The sequence below is a fragment of the Camelus bactrianus genome, chromosome 3, assembly GCF_048773025.1.
Source record: "Camelus bactrianus isolate YW-2024 breed Bactrian camel chromosome 3, ASM4877302v1, whole genome shotgun sequence".
Classification (NCBI taxonomy): domain Eukaryota; kingdom Metazoa; phylum Chordata; class Mammalia; order Artiodactyla; family Camelidae; genus Camelus; species Camelus bactrianus.
The window spans coordinates 37,684,789-37,691,812 of record NC_133541.1 but is presented as its reverse complement, the minus strand read 5'-3'; the positions used below and the strand labels follow the sequence as shown (position 1 = coordinate 37,691,812).

Here is a 7,024-nt window from a genome sequence, read left to right as displayed (position 1 = left end):
CTGAGGAAATGAATAAATGGGGGCAGCTTTTAAAGCTGAATAGGATGGAGGTAGCTGGGGAGCATCTTCCTGTCTCTGTTTACACGTACAGATTCCAGCGGGGAAGATCAGAGACATTGACTTTCAAGTTCTTAGACAAACTGGCCCTCTTGAGAAGTACTCTGTTTTCTGTAAATAGTAACTTCATAGTGTGTCTCTAGTCTAGGCAGCAATGTGATCAGAGCACTGGGCAAGAGCGTCAGAAGACTCCACTGGCTTGGCCATTCTAGAACTTAGATTCCAGAGGTAATCATTTGCTAGGGCTGCTGTAACAAAGTAACACAAACTGAGCTTAAACAATAGAAATGTATTGTCTCACAGTTCTGGAGGCTGAAAGTCCAAAATCAAAGTGTTGGCAAGGCTGTCTCCTCCTGAAGGCTGTGAGGGAAGGATCTGTTCCTGCCCCTCTCCTTGGCTTGTAGATGGCTGAGTTTGTGTTCACGTAGCATTCTCCCTGTATACATGTCTGTCCAAAATTCTCCTTTTTATAAGGACACCAGTTATATTGGATTAAGACCCACCCCAGTGATCACACTTTAACATATATCTCTGTAAAGGGCCTACCTGCAAATAAAGTTACATTCTGACTTCAATACATGAATTTCGGGGCGACACAATTCAACCCACAACACCCAGCAGCCTCTCTGGCTTTGGCTTCTCATCTTTAACGGAGAATGTTGGCCTTAATGCTCCTTAAGGGCTCTTTCAGTCCCAGCTTTCCAAAATTTGCTCAGCCCCTTTGAAGCTGCCAAGTCTGGCCCCTTCTAGTCACAGGACTATAAATATAAAACTGTCCTGATCCAAGCCTGACAGCCAGTCCTGGAGGGCGGGAAATGAGTAGGGAAATGCTGCAAGGGTGGAGTTTTCCTTTAACCTTTTGTTATTTGCCTGAGTTCTGTAATCAGATAAACACTCAGGGTGTGGTGAACGGGGGGGGGGGGGGGGGGGGTCTTGACAACCTAAGGCAAATAAGCAACCTTTTAATGACATTTGTTCTTTTCCAAATCCCGAGGTTTTCTGTGCTCCAACTAGAGATGACAAAACAGTTCCAGGAGAGCTGCAGTGTTTTGTTCTTCCTGCCAATTCATTAGCTACAGTACAGTTGCCTGGCTGTAATCCAGGCTGACATCAGTTCCCCAGTAAAAGAAGGACAGAACTGAAGCTGGGTCTGTGCAGCCAACAGAGATCAGGAGCGTTCAGCTGTGCTGACACGTTGGCAAAAAAAAAAAAAAAAAAAGAAGAAGAAGAAGAAGAAGAAGAGGAAAGAAAGAAAGAAAAAAAAAGGAAGCAAGGAAAAAAGGAAGGAAGGAACAAAGAAGAAAGTGGAGAATGTTTATAGAAATGAGGAGGCCACCCAGCTTCCTCAAGGGGCTCAGACAGGAAGGCAGGAGGGAGGGACCCTAGGCATGGTGATAACAAACATTAAGGTCTGGCTAGCATTGTCTTCAGTATTTAGAAAAATTGGGGTTTGCTTAACCTATAAATAAAAACCATGGGTTTTAGAAACCTAAACTAAGAGCATGTGTGCAAAAAAAAAACCTATATAAGGAAGCTGAGCTGGACTGTAGTTATGGGAGGCCCAGAAACAGCCCACTTCCTTTCTCTGTGCCTTTTTTATTCATCTCTAAATGTGGGGATGGTAATACAATTGCACTCTTCTCAACTTAAAAATACTTTTCTTCTGAATCACCTAAGTCTTTTTTCCCCTGCACAGCACTTCTATCCGTTAGGAGATCCTCCAGAGCCACCTTCTCGGTCTAGCAGGTCTTGCTGGAAGCTCCCAGCTCTCCAGGTGCTGAAACCACCCCGCAACTCAATCACTGACCCCTTGCTATTTTCCTTGTCTTAATAAAGTGCCAAACCTTATGTTTAAGCCATGCTTTATTACAAGCTTCTTGAGCTTTCTTTCCATGTAATTTCTCCATTCCTACTTCTAGACTTTCCTCCCAGCTTTTATGATATTATCTAGTGAGCTTTGGGTGCTGCTTTATGACCTTTGAAAAGCCTGGATATTATATGAGTGTGTCCACATCTTATCTCCTGTTTCTACCACATGCAGCAGGGCAGGGCAGGAAAAAAAATCATCCTTGTGGCCTCACTCCCAGTTTATCAGAGCAGATTATGTGTCTGACAGCTACACAGTGGCTGAACAAAGGGTCTCTGCCCTCAGAAAATCAGGACACTAATGAGCTCATCACAAAAGAAAAATCTGGACTTAGGTGAATTGAGGATGAATTACAATACTTTTCAAAAACTTACTGTGGTTCAACCCCATTTTCTGCTACATTCTGCCATCTCCATCTATCCCCTCAGATACTGATTCTTAGATCATCCCAATTAAACTGGACACTTGGATACTAGAATGGCTCTTTTTTCTTTAGAAATCATATACATTTATTTGTTTATCCATTCTTTCATTCAACTGCAAGGTTGGGTGTCTCCCATCCACCAAGCAGAGAGCTCTGTCATGGGGATGCACAGAATAACAGGAAGGGCTTCCTGCCCTGGAGGAGCTCCTGGTGCCAAGTCTCCAACTCATGAGGACTCTTGGTTTGGGTTTTGACTTTCACTTTTTGAACTTTGAGTACCCATGCTTCCTTTCCAAGGAGGAACTTGGCTTCCTTGCTAATGTAGAGCATGAATATCTGCCAAATCTCTGTACTCAACGAGATATCCGGTCCCAGCTTCTCCTGGTCCTTCTTGTCTCTCAAGCTTAGCATGGCAGCCCTTTGCCTGGAGTTTCCAGTTGAGTTCAGAAGCTCTCTGTCCACATACAAAAGATTATATACCAGAGTCTTTGAGTCTACAGAGCCTCCAAGATGTTGTTTCTGTGGAATCTCTGCCCTGTTTGTCTCCTCAGCCTGACCATTACTGGACTATTACAGAGATCTAAGAGCTCTGTATATCTGAGAGCTCATCTGTCACAAATGAAAGCGGGAGCCGAAGGAGAACGTTCAAGCTGTTTCCCTTCTGAACCAGTCCAGTCAGGATGAATCGTCAGAGTGTTGTCTGGTGGCCCCTGGGAGCCCAGATCTGCCCAGTACAAGCTCCTCAGCCACCCTTGATGCTTCATCTTTTGGCAGAGACAGGGGGAGGTGGCTGCTATGCAAAGATGTACAGAGGAAGGCAAGCGGGCATGGGCACAGCCTGTGTCTAAGAGGCAGTCATACTTAAAGAGTATTCTTGCCAAAATGCTGCACGTGCAGCAGTGCAGAGGACGGGGAAAAAGAACATCCTTGTGGCCCCACTGAATGTAATCGGGGGAACATGATCAGACATCCAAACTGTGGACATTCTACAAAACAATTGCTCTGGACTCTTCAAAAATAGCAATGTCAAGAAAGATTTTTTTAAACCAAGGAAGCTGTCCTAGACTAAAGAAAACTAAAGAGATATGACAGCTAAATACAATGCATAATCCTTGATTGGATGCTGAACAACAACATAACAACAAAATAGCCATAAAAGACAAGTGTGTGTGTGTGCGTGTGTGTGTGTAGGAAAAGAAAGGAAGAAAAACAAATGTGGCAAAATGCTAACAATTAGTAATTCTAAATGAAGGCTATGTGGTGATTCGTGGTACTGGTTTCTCAACTTTGCTTTTTCACAAGTTTAGTACTCTGCGTGGCCCCATGGTGGGTGGGTGGGAGTGAGAGAGAGATGATGGCTTGAGCAGACTGGCAGGAGCCAGGTAAGGCATGGCAGCCCACACCAGCTTCTAGACCAGGCTCTAGTCCCAGGAAAAAGGCAAGAATCAGGCCAAAAACTAGGCAGGCAGACTGACCACAAACACACGGAACCTGCAGCTTAGTGCACACCTGGTAGCCTCAGGGGAGTCCCACCATCTGGGGGCCAGATGTGGGTGCAGCAGGCAAATTTCAGGCCTGCTAATAAGCAAAAAACTCCCAATAATGCCACGTGTGGCCTTCAGAGGCTCAGAGCTGGGAAATACTGCCTGATCAAGTGCTTGGCTGTTGTTCCAGAGGCCAGACGGGATCAAAGCCAGCAGGAACTGACATGTCTGCCTGGTGCTGCCAGAGGAACCCAAAAGCCCGAGGTAGGGGTGATGGCTCATTAGGAGGCAGGGGCTTAACTGGGTTCTGTTTGCTCTTAATTGGTTAAATTTTGCATTGCCAGATTCAGTTACTGATTAAGCCCATAGATATTACCCTAATTCCGCCCCCCCCCCCCTTTATTTTGGTCTTCTATTCTCTGTAATTCTTTCTGGCTGTCACTGTTCCTCTCCTGGTTTTATGCCATTATGATGTGTGGAAAACATTAGAAGACCTCTCTACAGTGTCTTAAAATGCTTGAGTACAAAGATGAAAAAAAAAAAAAAAAACCTATCAAAGCTGGTTTTGGACTCAATAGCATGACACGTCATTTTCAAAGGTCAGGGAGCTGAGGGCTAAAGTGACCAAAATTTCCAAGCCTTCTGGATTTGTCATCTTTTGGCATTTCTATAAGTTTTCTGGCTCCTTTTTCTGCCCCTAAAGGAATTGCTGATTTCTCTTTCCTGACTCTTTTTTAATCTCAGCTGTCCTGAGTAGAGCTTCCCCAATTCTGGACGGGACCTGCTGTTCAGCCCTCTCCTCTCAGGGACTCCAGAGTTTTCTTCCCCTGTGCGTGGAGATGTACAGTTCGGAAGGTCAGCCAGGGGTTGGTGTGACGGATCCAGCCAAGGGCTCTGCACAGTTTCCACCATGCGGCTCAGAAACAAAGCAGCCCAACAAGGATTGCCAAGACCATGTGTTAGGAGCCAGAAGATGAATTCCCAGTGTGAGTAAGGAAAACAGCAACCGAGTTTGCTGTGACTGTGATTAACGTGTGTAGGGTTCAGCCAGGAGAAGGCGCCTCCTGAGAAACCATAACATGTGCAGAAGTGGATTCAAGCAAACCCCAGGGGTTTTCAATCTCAATCTCTTTCTCTCTCATGCTCTCTCTCTCTCTCCCCCCTTTCTTTGGCAGCAAATCCCTACGTTCAAATGTAAATCTTAGGCAATATCCAACATACAAAAGATCAAAACTCAGCCTGTCTGACTTTTTCCCACATGACCCCTCCCCAATAACTCCAGGATCATTTAAGGGTACCATTGGGCCCCACTGAATCCAGGGTTTGAAAACCATTGGTTTAATCTGTCTTCCCCACATACAGAGGGAATGTGGCATCTTCTCTGATCATGACATGTCAGGTGCTCTTCCAACAACACTTCCCCACCCCTCCCAGAATGATTCTTATACTTCAACACATACCAAGAACTTTATCGGGTGAGATTTATTATGTTTCTTTCTTAAAATTTGGAAAACGTCCTTTGATGGAAAGTTAGTCTAATGGTAACTTGTGATGTCTTCAAAAAAGAACACTGGCCTGAACTTAATGTATTTCATTTTCCTAGAAAAACAGAGATGTGATCACATGGTTTCATTTCCATAAGGTGGAGAAGGCAGCATTTACGGATCCTTCCCTCACCTCCCTCATGGGATGGGAGGACCCCAGGGGCTGGTTATCCTCACCAGTTCTATTGCGTCTATTAAGTTGGCTTTATGTTAACATCTTGGATACAACTGAACTTGCTTCATTTTTTTATTATTACACACTGTGATATCACCCAGTGTGATATCACCTTATTTTCCCTACCATTGACCACCAGTTACATTTTCATCTATAACCTCAAACATCATGGGAAAGAAAACTGTGGGAAAGTTCGTCTCTGGAGCAATGGAACATTCCCAGGTGTGAGAACAACACAGCAACCTATGATGGGAAAGGCCACTAAACAGCTTTATTACATCAGCTGTCACAATAGCAAAGACTCTTGGGGTGGAAAAAAAATTGTTTTATAAAATTACCAATCATCCCAAAAGAACAATGTGTTTTTAGTCATTCATTTCAAATGTGTTTGGCTCATTCCTCAGCTACCTACTTTTTATTTTATTTCAATAGTGGTTAGACTGTATTTCCCTAGGCCACACCAGCCCAAATGCTGCGGACTCTGAATAACAAACATTGATGATCCACGTGTCTTCTGTTTTCATCTTCACTTCTAGTCCCCAGCAGTGTCTCTCTGGGAGTCCCCAGAGAGCATCTCACCTGGACTCACGGGTTGCCACCACTGTCTTCCTCTGCTCTGTCCCTTTCCAGTGATGTCAACTGCCCAGGCCTGGACTACCCAGGCAGCTGAGTGAAGGTATCTCAAGGCTGCCTCCGATGTCCCCAGTCAACACCGCCTCCAAGTCCATTGCCACTGCCACCATCCCTGATACACAGGAGCCTTCAGTGTCCCAATGTGGAGAGGAATATTCTGGAGGTTATAAAGTTTGGGGACAAAATGGGAGAAAGCCTCTCTCCCTGATGTGTACTATCTATATATCTATATGAACGGAATGCTGAGGCAGTACTGCCTTTCATCTAGCGTCTTAGAGTTTTTAATGAGAACAATTGTCTTAGTCCATCCAGGCTGTAACAGAAATACCATAGGCTGGGTGGCTTATAAACAACAGAAATTCATCATAGCACTAGAGGCTGGAAGTCCAAGAGCAGAGTGCCTTGTGATCGGGTTCTGGGGAAGGCCCTCTTCTGAGTTGCAGACTGCTGACTTCTTGCTGTGACCTCACATGGCACAGGAGCTCCGGAGCTCTGTGGGGTTTCTCTTATGAGCACTAATCCCGTTCATGAGGGCTCCAATCTCATGACCTGATCACGTCCCCAAAGCCCCGCCTCCTAATACCATCACATTGGGCATTAGGAATTCCAGATATGAATTTTAGGAGGACACAAACATTCAAACTATAGAAATAATGCTTTTGGATTTTGTGTACAGGCCTTTCTCTTCTGGGACTCAGTCCTGGGTACATAAAGGCAAGGCTAGGGTTTGAGGAGTCCTATGTTTTTAAAACTACCTCCCATCAAAAGCCTTAACAAACTTTTCTGTTTCAATCTCTGTTCCCTTAAATTAATTCTCTCTCCCAAGTTCATTTTCCTTCT

At 44.8% G+C, this 7,024-nt stretch overlaps 1 long non-coding RNA gene across 1 annotated transcript; it reads left to right on the top strand.

The window, feature by feature from the left end:
- Positions 1–997: 997 nt before the first annotated feature.
- On the top strand, positions 998–6,057 carry LOC141575229 (uncharacterized). Its single transcript, XR_012502664.1, has 2 exons — positions 998–4,096; positions 4,577–6,057. It is a non-coding gene; the product is annotated as an uncharacterized LOC141575229 (long non-coding RNA).
- Positions 6,058–7,024: the final 967 nt, after the last annotated feature.